The sequence below is a fragment of the Lathyrus oleraceus genome, chromosome 5 (genome assembly GCF_024323335.1).
Source record: "Lathyrus oleraceus cultivar Zhongwan6 chromosome 5, CAAS_Psat_ZW6_1.0, whole genome shotgun sequence".
NCBI classification, from domain to species: domain Eukaryota; kingdom Viridiplantae; phylum Streptophyta; class Magnoliopsida; order Fabales; family Fabaceae; genus Lathyrus; species Lathyrus oleraceus.
The window spans coordinates 515,267,994-515,284,566 of record NC_066583.1 but is presented as its reverse complement, the minus strand read 5'-3'; the positions used below and the strand labels follow the sequence as shown (position 1 = coordinate 515,284,566).

At 39.6% G+C, this 16,573-nt stretch overlaps 1 non-coding gene across 1 annotated transcript; it reads left to right on the top strand.

Annotated features, from left to right (window-relative positions):
• Window positions 1–15,761: 15,761 nt before the first annotated feature.
• On the top strand, window positions 15,762–15,868 carry LOC127088881 (small nucleolar RNA R71). The gene has a single exon (XR_007790692.1). It is a non-coding gene; the product is annotated as a small nucleolar RNA R71 (small nucleolar RNA).
• Window positions 15,869–16,573: the final 705 nt, after the last annotated feature.

Sequence of the window (16,573 nt, the reverse complement as noted above, 5' to 3'; positions counted from 1 at the left end):
GACTGATGCAAGCCCTGATGGTACGTACATGTATTACCTGGATCGTATAGAAAATGATGAAGATGTTCAGTGTATGTTTTCGGCATATAGTGGTGAAGTTAGTAGAGGCATTGAAGGTCCACTTGTGTTGGTTGTTGTTGTTGGTTAGTTTTTTAATCAACGCTGAATGTTCAGGTTGGTCGACCGTCGTTATGATTAATCTTCTCTTGGACCATGAAATAGAATCTCTCACGATCAAACTGCATGACGTTATGCGTGTTAGCTTTCATGACTTCCTCAGTCATCCCCTTGTTGCAGTTATTAGTGAAAACCTGCCTAGAGGCTAAGATTTTTGTCCATTGATGGCCTCTTCTACCAAATAGTGATCCTAATCGATAGTACGTAGATTTGACCAATGCAGTGATTGGAAGGTTTCGGGTTTCTTTTAGCACCGAGTTCATTGCTTCTGCTAGGTTAGTTGTCATGTGACCCCAGCGTTGCCCTCCGTCAAATGCCCTTGCCCACTTCTCCCGAGGGATGTTGTATATCCATGATAAAGCGTCGTTGTTTGTTCTTCGGATTTCCCCCCGATAGTAGTTAAATTTTGCCTCTGTTAACGCATAACCCATGTTAATAACTATTTTGTGCAGATCCTTGTCTTTAATCTTGCGCATGAAGTTTTGCGCAATGTGTCTAATGCAATAGACGTGTAATGATGGAGGATACTACCATCCATTTTCCGGATTGTTATATGCACTCTTTATCGATTCATGCCTGTCTGATATTAGACACAAATTTGCTTGGGGAGTAACGTGTATTCTTAAATTCTTAAGAAAGAAACTCCAAGCTTCCTTTGTCTCACTTTCAACCAATGCGAACGCTATCGGAAATATGTTCTCGTTCCCATCCTGTGCCACAGCCATCAACAGAGTCCTTTGTACTTGCCATACAACCATGTTCCATCAACCTGCACAATAGGTTTACAATACGCGAAACCACGTATACATGGTCGAAACGCCCAAAAAAGACAATGAAATATCCTTTGGTCACCCAAGTGTGAACCATCATTTGAAATCACAGATAAGGATTGCAATTCTATAATGGTACCTGGTAGATATGTCTTCATTACCAGTATCCACTGCGGCAGATCATTGTAAGATGTCTCCCAATTTCCATACAACGACTCAATTGCCTTACACTTTGCAATCCATGCCTTTTTGTAGGATATGATATACCTGTATTTCTCAGCAACATGGGCGATGATAACCTTCACCTTAAGAGAAGCGTCCTGATTTACAAGCTCCATTATGCTCTTACTAATCATTTCTGAACTGAGTTTTGTATGGTCTTGTGACATGGAAGTGGTTGTGCACGTATGAGGCCCACCAGACTTACCAACTCTCCACCTTGAGTTGCCCTTACGCAAAGAGACCCTGCATTTGAAATTGCATGTTGAATTTCTACATTTGATGACATAACATACATTGTCAGATTTAGTCACAGAAAAATCTAGACTACGTTTTATATGCCATTGTTGCAACGCCAGAACACACTCTTCCTTATTTTCATACTCGATGCCCTCCTCTATTTCGTCGGCATTGTGAGTTGGTATGAAACTTCCGAAAATGGAGATTGGTTCAGCATCATCCAAAAGTAGTCAAGAAACCTAGAAAAATGTAACACATACAGTTGGGGTTCTGCTTCTCTGGCGACACTATATAGACATATGTGCAAGGCAGCCCATAAAGGAGTCAAGAGCATAGGAGGTTGTGTTGTATTACTAACTGTATGGGCATTCACACGCATACCCTTGTTAGCCCCGGTTAGTAATGAGGTTTCATCACATCCTTATGCATTAAGGTAACGACTTTCATTTAAATGCAATTTATATTTCTCAAAATTAATTATACGTCGCTTTAAGGTTGATCGCGACTTTATGAGTCGAATTGGGGTACTAACTGCAAGTGCACAGTTCTATCGCGTAGTTTTAAAAGATATCGATCCCACAGGGACTTATGAATCGATATACCGTTTTCTAAGGTTACTTCGTAAAGCTAAGGCGGATGATATTTTGATTGTTTCGGGGGAAAAGTTAAAACTAAAATAAGATCTAGACTAAATATCAATTAAGCGGATATCGGTATGTAGTTCGTCGTAATTAGGGAATCAAATCTTCGTTGGTTTCTTGGTTTTAAAATAAATCTTTTCAGTAGACACTATTGATTAAAAGCCTTTTCTCAAACTCTCGCTCTGTTGAATAGACTATGACTTTATATTAACGTAGCTGTTGTAACACCCTTCTAAAATACCCCAAATATTTAATTAAAATAACATATATCAATCAGAGTAATTATGCAATTAAGGGTGTCACACAATCATTTCACACCATAATAACTGTCATGCTCTTATATTAATTCAAAACATAAGCATTTGCATAATACGCAGCGGATAGAAATCTCATCAATCATGCAAAACATGTAACACATTACATGTAAAATTATTCAACAAGGTAAACATCCCGTCCCGATGTTACATCTATCAGAGCATGACCCACTAAGGAGACTACACTAGACTCCAAGCACTAGCTTCTACTCAATCACTGCTCGTTACCTGAAAAATAGTTGTAAGGGTGAGTTCCTCAATCGATATAATAAGCATTATAAAATATCATGTCATGTTAAGTAATTTAACACATTAATCGCCCTAATCACATCACACATTCGGTAACGGCACATCAATTCAAATATCATACTCAATACAAATACAACTCCTGCTCATACTCAATATCAACACAAACACACGTATAATATTGGAATACATCCATTCATATTATACGCCATACACATATTATGCAATGAGACTCCATGCATGCGGTACCGACTATTTGTGAACATATAGTTCACCTCACCGTCCAAATCCAGGCACGGCTACCAAGCCCACTAGTCCCACTCATTTGAGACCTAGTGACTCACTCATTAATTCCTCACCATGGGAATTAGCTACCACCCCAAGGGTCATGCTATGCACGCTAATTCACCTAGCATGCAAACATCAACAACAGTCCAAAATGACTAACTCACTAATTCCTCACCATGGGAATTAGCTACCACCATAAAGGCCACAATATGCATGCTAATCACCTAGCAATGCTAAATCATCAACCATAATTCAAGAATAGACATATGCTCACACTCTAAGCCATAAAACAGTCTATTCACAAATGCACACATAACTGATACATTCACAAGATCATGCATACCATCACACATCATCAGTATTTTATCACATAAGCATATCAGATCATGCCAAAGAACAACCACAGTATTAGCACACTCTACTAATACCTATACTACTCAAAACAACGGGAAATGATCCCTAATATATCGTACATCAGCTAAATCACATTACTCAGCTGAACAACCAAAAACTGCACAACAACAACACAGAAAAATCACAATCCTGCCCATACGCGTACTGCCTAGTCCCATACGCGTATGGCCCATCTCCTGACCAAATCCCATACGCGTAACACCATCTCATACGCGTATGCTACGCATACCACTTCCTCATACGCGTACCAACAGAGACCAAACCACGTTCAAAACATCATCTTCCTCATCCATACGCGTATTGCCTAGTGCCATACGCGTACCAGACCATCTCATACGCGTACTGCCTAGTGCCATACGCGTATGACCAGAAACCAGATTTCCAGATCTGCTATGGTTTTCTCTGCTACGAGATCTCCCAATTCCAACCTCCTACAATCCAATTTTACACAGTATTCGTTCATATCATCTAACACGAATCATACTCTATTCAATTTCACCAATTCTAACACTTTTGCATCTAATTCCTACGAATTTCCTTCATTTATAATCCAAATTTCGTTCATCCAATATTTCACAAATTTCATCATACATCATTCCAATCAGAGGTAAATCAATGGTTTATCACTACCCAGTACATATTATCCCATAATACCCATTAAACAATGATAAACCCCCCTTACCTGAGTTAATCCGGCAATCCTGCAGCTTCAAGCTCTTCCTCTCTTCAACCCTTGTTCTCTGGTTCTCTTTGCCCTTTTCCACTTTTCTGTCTCCTTTTCCTTTTCACGTGAAAAATAACCTTTTTACTAAATGGGACCTTTTCTAAATTCCAACTTTTATATTTTCCAATAATTATTATTCCAATAATAAATATAATAATAATAATCCAATAATTCCAATTATTTAATTAAATTAATAAATATAATATTAACTTAAATTAAATAATTATCTTATTTTTTATCGGGGTGTTACAACTCTCCCCCACTAAAAGAGTTTTCGTCCTCGAAAACATACCTCAAGTGAATAACTCAGGATAAGACTCCTTCATCTGACTCTCAAGTTCCCAAGTCACATTGCCACCTGCTGGTCCTCCCCAAGCTACCTTTACCAAAGCAATCTCTTTACCCCGCAACTGTTTCAACTCTCGATCCTCGATCCTCATAGGTGATGTTTCAACAGTCAGGTTATCTCTCACCTGTACCTCATCTACTTGGACTACATGCGACGGATCAGGAATGTACCTCCTCAACTGAGACACATGGAAAACCTCATGCAAATTCGCAAGTGACGGCGGTAAAGCGATACGATAGGCTACCTCCCCTATCCTCTCCAAAATCTGATAAGGACCAATAAATCGAGGTGTCAACTTCTTCGACTTCAAAGCTCGACCAACCCCAGTTATCGGAGTAACACGAAGAAACACATGATCTCCCTCTTGAAACTCAAGTGACTTCCTCCTCTTGTCGTGATAACTCTTCTGACGACTCTGAGCAATCCTCATCTTCTCCTGAATCATCTTAATCTTTTCCGTAGTTTGTTGAACAATCTCCGGTCCAACCACAACACTCTCACCAGACTCATACCAACACAAAGGTGTCCGACATCTCCTACCATACAAAGCTTCAAACGGTGCCATACCAATGCTCGAATGAAAACTATTGTTGTAGGTAAACTCAATCAAAGGTAGATAACAATCCCAAGCACCTCCCTTTTCTAAAACACAAGCCCTCAAAAGATCCTCCAGTGACTGAATTGTCCTCTCAGTCTGACCATCAGTCTGCGGATGATATGCAGAACTCAATCTCAGCTTAGTTCCCAAAGCCCTCTGCAAACCTTCCCAGAACTTCGATGTAAATCTAGGATCTCTGTCCGAAACAATACTCGACGGAATACCATGCAAACTTACAATCTTCTCAATATACAACTCGGCTAATCTCTCTAACGGATAATCCATTCTGATCGGAATAAAATGAGCCGATTTTGTCAATCTGTCAACAATTACCCAAATAGCTTCAAAATTCTTAATTGTCCTCGGTAAACCAGAAACAAAATCCATACTGATACTATCCCACTTCCACTCTGGAATAGCCAACGGTTGCATTAGCCCAGACGGCTTCTGATGCTCAATCTTTGACTTCTGACAAGTCAAACAAGAATAAACAAAACTCGCAATTTCTCTTTTCATTCCCGGCCACCAAAATAACTTTTTCAAATCATGATACATCTTCGTAGCCCCAGGATGAATACTCAGGCCACTACGATGTCCTTCCTCAAGAATACTCTTCTTAAGCTCGGTAACATCCGGAATACACACCCGATTACCAAATTTCAAAACACCATTCTCATCAACTCTGAATTCACCACCTTGACCTTGATTCACTAGAGTCAACTTATCAACCAACAGCACATCGGACAGGAAAATAAAAGTGAAGGAAAAAAAACCTAGGGTCTAACGTAAGGTTAGATCCGGTAAAAGATACACAATAGTTTCCGGTGTAGAAACTATTGTGTGAAAAATTAATTAAGTGCTGAAAGGTTGACTAGAAAAGAAAATAAAAAGTGCAAAGAAAAGTAAAAACTGTAAAAAAATAATGCTGTAAAGTATGCTTGCACGGCTGGAAGAGAAAAAGCACGGAGAAGAGGAGAGAGTTGCAGGGTTTGCTCCTTGGCTCTATTTATATTATCCCAATTTGTAACGGTTTCCAAAACTCCTTCCGTAAAAGTGGTCTTCACGTTTCCCAGGGTCAAGCGTAACAATAGGCTTCAACGTGCCTCTGTTGCGCTTCTGAAGCCAAAAATATAGGAGAATGGTGTGACGTCCGTCACACCATGTGTTACGCTCGTAACACAGGGCAGCAGGGCGTGACGCTCGTCACACCTTGTGTGGCGCTCGTCACGGGCTCAGCGCTAGTACTTTTGGGCTGGGTTTTGGTTTGGTGAAATTGCTTCTCTTCATTTCTTTTTGCACCTCCTTTTCTTCCTTTTTCACTTGTGCTTCAAATAAGCTACCTGAGACAAATAAAAGGAAAAATACCAAGTAATATCGAATAAAATGAAATAAATTGAAGTGAATAATAATATAATTTAATTAAATTGAGTCCAAAAATATGATATTATTTCATGTTATCAAACTCCCCCATACTTAGATCTTTGCTTGTCCTCAAGCAAGATAAAGTATAGAAATCGTTTTTAAAAATTTGGCCAGATGAAATTTCAAAACACACATCAATTCGTACTAGGTTGCAGGTAAACCTTGTTTAGAAATAACCTGAGTCAAAATCTTGACATCAAGAACTACCGTTACAACATCTGATAACCTTACCTCATGCAAACCAGTTCGAGTCATGCTATTATAACCAGCCTAGTTCTTTTACTCTTATTTCACCCGTTTTCGTTCTAGTGAAATCACATTAAGCCCTTTATCATTTTGCGCACATAGTGGAGTGACCGATTGGTGATTCTGATCCCCTTTTTAGCTTGAAGCTCTGGTACATTAGTTGGATAACTTCGTTTCTCGGTCCATTGCAAATTGCGGGGGATCGGACCGTAGTCCGCCCTACCAAGTTCAGCACCAGATACCTGCTGAACCAACTCATAATGGATCTTTTGTATTATGCTTTCATATGATATTCAGCCTTTAGATTAAATGATCTGGTAAGGATCACCTAACTTAGTTAGTGCATTTCCTGATATATATTTTTTATTTTGAGAATCATTCACTTATATTCATCGGCCCTTCACGTAGTTTGCTATTAAGATGGTGCTGACTTCTTGTATAAACTACTCGGGGTTACTATAAAATTAAAAGTTCAAGGGATTGGTATAATAGGTACTTTTATGATCTAACATATTGAGGTTTGTTTAGAGCGTTGGTATGGTAATAATTTTGTCTTGATTTCACTCAAGTTTGATAAAATAAGCAACCTTTATATTTACTGAGTGTGTTGAATTTTTGTTATGGCTAATGAAAATTTGAGGGAATAGATAATAGAAATTTTCTCACACTAGGGACTTAATTATAATTAATTTTTTTTTTCAATAAATTCATAAGAAAAGGCAATAACAATGAAAAGGGAAAGATAACATACTTGAAAAGGGAAGATTTAAAGAACAAGGTTTTCCCCCCCACACTTAAATGAAACATTGTCCCCAATGTTTCAAAGAAAACAAAAGAAATACAAAAATAAAAAGAAACAAAAGTCAATGTTGCCTTCCGCCGCGTGTTCTTGGACCTGGTGATCTTTGACGTACTTCCAAATCATCAAACCTGCTGAGCAACTCAGCGAACCGCTGATCGGTTATTGCATTCCTCGCTTCCTGTTGTTGTTGCATCTGGCGCATCATTTGTATCACTTCGAGATTCTTCGCTTGCATACCATCGATAGCATCCATGATGTCGTCGTTGGTTGCTGGCCTTCTTCGTCGACGACGTCGTGAGGATGGACCAGCTGCATTATCGGAAGGGTTGAGCGGGACTGATTGTGGTGCAGGAACCTGATCACCCTGATCCATTTCTGCAAACTCGTCTGGAGGCGCGTTTGCTTGTGTGGGCTCGGTAGCTTCGGGGGCATTCAGATCATAGATGTGGTGGTTGGGATTGGTGACATCTGTTAAGGCAATGTTGGGTAGAACAACGCTTGGGACTTCCTGGTTGTTCACCATAAGGTAATACCCTCCGCCTACCCTGTTTTTGATTAGGCGGCTGGACCGACAGTAGCTTATATCCATCAATAGGGGTTGGAGAGATTGTAAATTCTGAAGTCAATCCCCAAGATTTAAGCCAAGTGCTATGGTGGTGATTAATCCACCAATTACAAAAGGTTGACGGCCTCTAGCACATAGGGTGCGGATATGATGAAATAGGAAGGAGGCAGCGTTTACCTGTGTATCTGCTGCAAAGACGCAGTGGAGGAAAAATAATTCCTTGGTGTTGACTTTGTTGTTGTTCGGTCGACCAAAAATAGTGTTTTGCAGGATGCGGATGAAGTACCGGATGGTTGGGTTATGTATATGTGAAGCAAGTAATACATCCCAGTTGTTGGTTTCCACACCGGAAATTTTTCTAAAGAGGTCGAAGGCGTTTATATGCCACTGGGAGTTCGGAGGTATCCTAGGGTGGACTTGACCTTCTACAAGGAATTGTAGCATGGTGCTTAATTGGTTTTGGGATAAGGAGTACTCGGTGTTGAACATGCGGAAGATTGTGGTACCGATTAAGTACTCGTCTTCACCGGTAGGAGTGTTGTACGAATAGGAACTTAAAAATTCTAAGGTTAGGGATGGGTAGGTAGGTTGATTATGAGTGCAAAGAAAGGTTAAATCAGCAAGGCGGAGCATCCATTCTATACCTTGAAGTAATCCTAATTCTTGTAAACAATGTAAATCAGGATACCTGGTGGATTGGACGCCTCGCTGTTGGAAACGCTCAAATTGCTCCCTTTGATAATTTTCATCTTCGGATCGGAAGATGATATTTCCGAAATCTTGGTTTCCCTCCATACCGATAAGTGGTTTGAAAGAGGTAATAAGGAGAGAAGGGAAATGAAATTGATTTTATAGAATGGTTTGTGGTGTATGAAGAAAGGTATGGTGGGTATTTATAGGAAAAATTTTGGGAGTTGGAAAGGGAGTGGTTGAAAAGTAAATAAATGTGGGTAAATGTGAATAAATGGGGAAGGTAAAAAAGTTGGATGGTGTAACGGTCGTGTCCCAACGGTTAGTAACGTTCACATAGTCAGAAGGTGTCACGCTCGTGACAGGGATGTTACGGGCGTCACAGGCACTTGGTGTGACGACCGTAATGGATTGTGTGACGCTCGTCACACAGGCGTACGTTGTTTTTATCATTATACTTTATTGTTGTTATTTTGTTATGCATATGTTTATTTTATTTTGCTATTGTGATACTTTTAAATTGCCTTGCATGCTATTCTACTTTCCTAATATATATATATATATATCTTTAATAAGTCATGTAGGTAGCGACAGTAGAGAGCATTATTGATAGATATTTGCATAAGTTATAATAAAGTAAAATAAATCAATAGCTTCATAAAATAATCATAATGTAACATTGGAAGACAAAAGCAAACATGCGAAAGAAAAACAAATACTAAAATAATTTGAAACAAAATTAATGAATAACCTAAACTAAAACTAAGTAACTAAGAAAAACAACTTCTATCCATCTGCATAATCTCTGGCCGGAGGAGCAAAGGAGTTAACACGGTTTAGCAACTCGTGGAACTGATTTGTCATACTGTTCATGTATCCCAGAAATTCTTATCCCATGTTAGCTAACTCTTCTCTGAGGGCGTCCTGTTCTGACATCAAAGCCTGAATGGTGGTGTTATAATTAGCTCCTGGCACATGATGTCTAAGATCGGGTATTGCCGATTCTTCGGTCGGGACAGGTTGAGGAGGAGGATCAATATCATAATAACCAGATGGTGTCTGAGGGTCAGATTCAGCATAAGGGATCTGGTCGTCACAAATCTCATAGTCCTGGATGGATTCAGTAGATCTAGCAGGAGAGGGTATTCCGTTCAGGTTGTAGAGCCAGTTATTGCGGTTATGAACACTAGTCCTTGGACTAGGCAAGGTGAATAGGCAAAGAACTTGGTTGTTAATTATAAGCTCAAACTCTTCAGACCCTAGGTTTGCTATAAACATAGTGTTGAAGAGGAAGGGTATACTCATAGTCACAATGCCACAGAAAGGGCTTAAGTCAAGCATAGGTTGACGTAATCCGATAGCATTACCAATCATGGTTATCAAGCCGCCTATTTGAATTGGTGCTCGTTCATCTTGGATAAGGCAATCAAAATTTGCCAACATAAAAGTGGCACCGTTTACTGGACGGTTCCGGGAAGCACAAAATATGATGAAGAGTTCATCACGTGAAACTAAGGTACTGTTTGACTTCTTCCCAAATAAGGTGTGGGTCAGGATCTTATGGAAATAACGAAAGGCCGGGTTATGTATGTTTCCAGAAAGAAACTCATGTTCCTCGGGATCATCATTTCTAGTCAAGCTTCCCCAAAAGTGTTCAAGTTCTCTGTATTCAAAAAGTTCTTCTTGGCTCACTGTGAATGTATCAAGGGAGGTAGGGAAACCTAAAAGGTTGGTAAAGTCTTGAATATTAAATTGATACTCCATGTTGAACATTCTAAACTGAATGAAACCTCTGCTTATTCCTTTTCCATGGCTGGGTAGATAGATCAGAGAACTAAGGAATTCTAGAGTCAGTCTCCGGTAAGTGACGAATTGTCTACGGATAGGAGTGGTTTCCCACCCTATTTGACTCAGCAAATACAAGACACTCTCTCTTAGTCCAAGGGCAATCATTGCCCAATCATCAGCATACAAACTAGGTAGCATTTCTCTCTCTGCTAGTTCCTCAAACTTTTGTTTCTGAGCTTTCCCTCTGAATTTGATACCCATACGATCAATTTGTCCCATCAGGTTAGTGTTAGCTAGAGAAAGGAAAAACAAGAGTTTTAGTCAGGATTTGGCCAAATGCCGAAAGAAGAAAAGAATAAAAAATTTATGAGTTAAAATAAATTAAGAATGAATACTAAATAAAATTTAGAAGAATAATTAAAGAAGAAATAAAAATAAAGATAAAGAAAATTTGTGGGTTGTCTCCCACTAAGCGCTTTGTTTAATGTCGCAAGCTCGACATAAACACTATCAAATATCAATCTATAAAATTTTGGGGCACTATGTCTAAGTGCAGGACTTGTGAATCTTCAAGGTTCTCTGTATGATGATAATGTTTTAGACGCTGCCCGTTTACGATAAACGGTTCAATGGATTTTCCTTTAATTTCCACCGCTCCACTGGGAAAATATTGGTGACTTGGAAAGGACCTGACCATCTAGATCGTAGTTTTCCCGGAAATAACTTTAGCCTAGAGTTAAATAACAGGACTGTATCGCCTTGTTTGAAGATTTTCCTCGATATGCGTTTGTCATGCCATTGTTTTGTTCTTTCTTTGTAGATTCTGGCATTTTCGTAAGCGTCTCGTCTGAGTTCCTCTAATTCGTTTATATCAAGGATTCGCTTTTCACCGGCGGCCTTATAGTTTAGATTTAGATTTTTAATAGCCCAGTAGGCCTTATGTTCTAATTCTACCGGGAGGTGGCAGGATTTTCCATAAATAAGCTTAAATGGGGTTGTCCCTATGGGAGTTTTGTAAGCGGTTCGATACGCCCATAAAGCTTCTGGTAGTTTCAATGACCAGTCTTTCCTTGAGGTGGCGATTGTTTTTTCTAATATTCGTTTGATTTCTCTGTTGGACACTTCCACTTGCCCACTGGTTTGAGGGTGGTAAGGTGTCGCTACTCTATGCCTTACGCCATACTTAAACAGTAGTTTTTCGAGTACCTTGGATATGAAATGCGATCCACCATCACTGACTACTATTCTTGGGATACCAAATCTTGGAAATATTATATTCTTAAAGAGTCTAGTTACTACTCGTGTGTCGCTTGTTGGAGAAGCTATAGCTTCAATCCATTTTGATACGTAGTCAACCGCTACGAGTATGTACTTGTTACCGAAAGAAGATGGAAAAGGTCCCATGAAGTCTATTCCCCACACGTCGAAAATCTCTACTTCCAAAATGCCCTTTTGTGGCATTTCGTCACGTCTAGATATGTTTCCTGTGCGTTGACATCTATCACATTTCTTGATAGCCGCATGCACATCCTTCCATATGTTTGGCCAATAAAGACCGGCTTGTAAGATTTTGGAGCAGGTCTTGGATGTACTTGCATGTCCACCATAAGGAGCGGAGTGACAGTGTTGGATTATATTTTCTACCTCTTCTTCAGGTATACACCGACGGAAAATACCGTCGGGGCCTCTTTTGAAAAGTAAAGGGTCATCCCAGTAATAGTGTTTTATGTCATAGAAGAATCGTTTCTTTTGCTGGTAGGATAAAGTAGGTGGAACTATTCCGGCAGCTAAATAATTGACGAGATCAGCGTACCATGGTGTAACACATATAGCTAAGGTGGTTTCTACCTGTTTATCAACTTTATTTTCTTCCAAAGTAGCTATAAGTTTATCGTACGAGAAATCATCATTGATCGATGTTGTTTCCGATTCCAGGTTTTCAAGTCTAGAGAGGTGATCTGCTACTACGTTTTCAGTTCCTTTTTTATCTTTGATTTCCAAATCGAACTCTTGTAGCAACAGGATCCACCTTAGGAGTCTAAGTTTAGCATCCTTTTTTGTTAAGAGGTACTTGATAGCAGCGTGGTCGGTGTAAATGATTATTTTGGCTCCGACCAAGTAAGAACGAAATTTATCTAGTGCAAACACTACTGCTAATAGTTCTTTCTCGGTTGTGGCGTAATTCATTTGTGCTTTATCTAGAGTTCTACTTGCGTAATATATGACGTGAAGCTTTTTATCCTTTTGTTGTCCTAAAACAGCGCCCACGGCGTAATCACTGGCATCACACATTATTTCGAATGGTTCGTTCCAATCTGGTGTCTGCATTATGGGCGCGGAGATCAATGCTTGTTTAAGCGTTTGGAATGCTTCTAAACATTTGTTGTCGAAGATGAATTCAACATCTTTCATCAATAGTCCGGTCAAAGGTTTAGTTATTTTAGAGAAATCTTTAATGAATCGTCGGTAAAAACCGGCATGTCCTAAGAAGCTTCGTACTTCTCTCACAGTTTTCGGAGGTTGAAGGTTTTCGATTACCTCTATTTTGGCTTTGTCTACTTCAATTCCTCTATTTAAGATGATATGTCCTAAAACAATTCCTTCTTGTACCATAAAATGACATTTTTCCCAATTAAGTACTAGGTTTACTTTTACACATCGTTCTAGAACTCTTTCTAGGTTTTCAAGACATTCTTCAAAGCTTTGCCCGCATACGGAAAAGTCATCCATAAATACTTCCATGATATTTTCGAGAAAATCGGCGAATATTGCCATCATGCACCTTTGGAAGGTTGCGGGAGCATTGCACAAGCCAAACGGCATTCGTCTCTAAGCGAAAGTGCCAAAAGGACACGTGAATGTTGTCTTTTCTTGGTCATCAGGATGAATTGGTATTTGAAAGAAGCCTGAGTAACCGTCTAGATAGCAGAAATGAGAATGTTTTGCTAATCGTTCTAACATCTGGTCAATGAATGGCAAAGGGAAATGATCTTTTCGGGTTGCTTTCTTTAGTTTCCTATAGTCAATGCACATTCTCCATCCCGATTCGATTCGTTTGGTTATAGTTTCCCCTTTTTCATTTTCAATAACTGTTATACCTCCTTTCTTCGGTACCACGTGTACAGGACTAACCCATTTGCTATCAGATATAGGATATATGATACCTGCCTCTAATAACTTGGTTACTTCCTTCTTCACTACCTCACTCAGGATCGAGTTCAGTCTCCTCTGATGTTCCCTAGAAGTTTTACACTCTTCTTCTAGCATGATGCGGTGCATACAAATAGAAGGACTTATTCCTTTAAGCTCGGTGATGTTGTACCCTAGAGCGGTTGGATATTTTCTTAAGATATGTAGGAGTTTTTCGGTTTCGAGCTTTCCTAGGTCTGCATTAACCATCACTGGTCGTTCAAGTTCTAAGTCTAGGAATTCATATCTCAGATTTCTGGGAAGTGTTTTCAGGTCTAGGGTTGGTTTCTTAAGGCATTGCGTAGGATCCGGTGTTATTGCTAAACATTGGTTGAGTTTGTCTTCTACAAGATAGTCAGGCGATTTGTCCTTTTCTAACTTTGTTTCTTTTATGCATTCATCGATGATATCCATGAAGTAACATGTATCTTCTATTGCAGGTGCTTTCAAAAATTGGGAAAGAATGAACTCAATTTTCTCTTCTCCTACTTCGAAAGTGAGTCGTCCTCGTTTTACGTCTATGATCGCACCGGCAGTTGCTAAGAATGGTCTTCCCAATATAATGGGTGTAACTTCGTCTTCTCTAATGTCCATAATAAAAAATCGGTTGGGATGTAGAATTGACCTATGCGCACGGGAACATTTTCGAGAATTCCTACAGGATATCTAACAGAACGATCTGCTAGTTGCACAGACATTTTAGTTGGTCTTAATTCTCCCATTTCAAGTTTCTTGCATATGGATAAGGGCATAACACTAATACCGGCTCCTAAATCGCATAAGGCTTTATCTATGACAAATTTTCCTATGTGACAGGGTATAGAGAAACTACCTGGATCTTTAAGTTTAGGAGGCATATTCTAAATTATAGCGCTACATTCAGCAGTGAGTGTAACAGTTTCGCTATCTTCAAGTTTCCTTTTATTAGAAAGAAATTCTTTTAAGAACTTAGCATATAAGGGCATCTGCGTAATAGCTTCTGTAAATGGAATTGTGACGTTTAACTGTTTCAGTAGGTCAACAATTTTTTTAAATTGGCCAGCATCTTTGGTTTTAATAAGCCTTTGAGGGTAAGGGATAGGTGGTTTATAAGGTGGTGGAGGTACATAAGGTTCTTTCTTTTCTACGGTTTCCTTATTACTCTCTTCCTTTTCCTTAGGTGTACTTTCTTCCTCAATTGACTTTTTAAAGTTTTGGTTTTCATTTCTTGGATCTACTGGTCCTTCCACTTCCGTTCCACTTCTTAGTATGATTGCATGAGTGTGGCTTTTCGGGTTAGGTTGGGGTTGTCCAGGAAATGCACCAGTTGGGGCAGCAGTAGGCGCTTGTTGTTGAGCTACTTGTGATATTTGTGTTTCCAGCATTTTGTTATGGGTAGCCAAGGCATCTACTTTACTTGCTAGTTGTTTGATTTGTTCACTAGTGTGTATATTCTGGTTTAAGAAATCTTTATTGGTTTGCTGTTGAGAAGCTATGAAGTTCTCCATCATTATTTCTAAGTTGGATTTCCTAGGAACATTATTGTTAGGTGTAGATGGGGTCGGCTTTTGATATCCAGGAGGTATAGCTGGGGCTTGATTTGGAGCTTATCCTGGTGCGTATAAAACATTATTACTCTTATATGAAAAATTAGGATGATTCTTCCAGTTTGAGTTATAGGTGTGCGAGTAGGGAATTCCTTGAGCATAATTCACTTGTTCTGCTTGGATTCCGGTTAGGAGTTGACAATCAGCAGGAGTGTGACCTTGGATTCCACAGACTTCACAATTCTGAGTTGCGGCAACCACGGTGGTTGGAGGTGATACATTCAAACTTTCAATTTTCTGGGCCAAGGCTTCCACTTTTGCATTAACATGATCAAGGCTACTTATCTCGTACATGCCACTTTTCGTTTGAGGTTTCTCTACCATTGCTCGGTCGCTTCCCCATTGATAATGATTTTGAGCCATGCTTTCGATAAGTTGATAAGCATCGGCATAAGGTTTATCCATAAGTGCACCACCTGCTGCGGCGTCTATTGTTAACCTTGTGTTGTACAAGAGACCATTATAAAAGGTATGAATCATTAACCAGTCCTCTAAACCATGGTGTGGACAAAGTCTCATCATGTCTTTGTATCTTTCCCATGCTTCGAAAAGAGACTCGATATCTTTCTGTTTAAATTCATTTATCTGGGCTCTCAACATAGTTGTTTTGCTTGGAGGAAAATATCGGGCAAGGAAGACTTTCTTCAACTCGTTCCATGTGGTGACTGAGTTGGAAGGAAGAGACTGAAGCCATCTTCTAGCTTTATCTCTCAACGAGAAAGGAAAAAGGTGAAGTCGAATTGCCTCTGAAGTGACACCATTAGCTTTAACAGTATCAGCGTATTGGACAAATACGGATAAATGAAGGTTTGGATCCTCGGTAGGATTTCCAGAGAATTGATTCTGTTGCACTGCCTGCAACAGAGAAGGTTTAAGTTCGAAGTTGTTTGCTTCGATTGCGGGTGGAGAAATACTCGAATGCGGCTCATCTTGCGATGGAGCGGCGTAATCTCGAAGAGCACGAGCTGGTTCTGCCATCTCGGGTATTGGTGAAGGAAGAAGATTTTTGAGGTCGGGCACTTCGATAGGAGGGAGATTGTTTGCAGCACGATATTCCCGAATTCGTCGTAAGACTCGGAGATATAGTTCGATGTCGTTGATTCGTAAGTAAAACGGCTCGCCTTGTGAGCGAGTGTGTGGCATACAAATCAACGAAAAGAAGAAATAAAAATAAAAACCTTAGTCTCTACAGCGTAACAGAAGAGTTACGATATCGACTAAATAAAAGTCCCCGGCAACGACGCCAAAAACTTGATCGCGACTTTATGAGTCGAATTGGGGTACTAACTGCAAGTGCACAGTTCT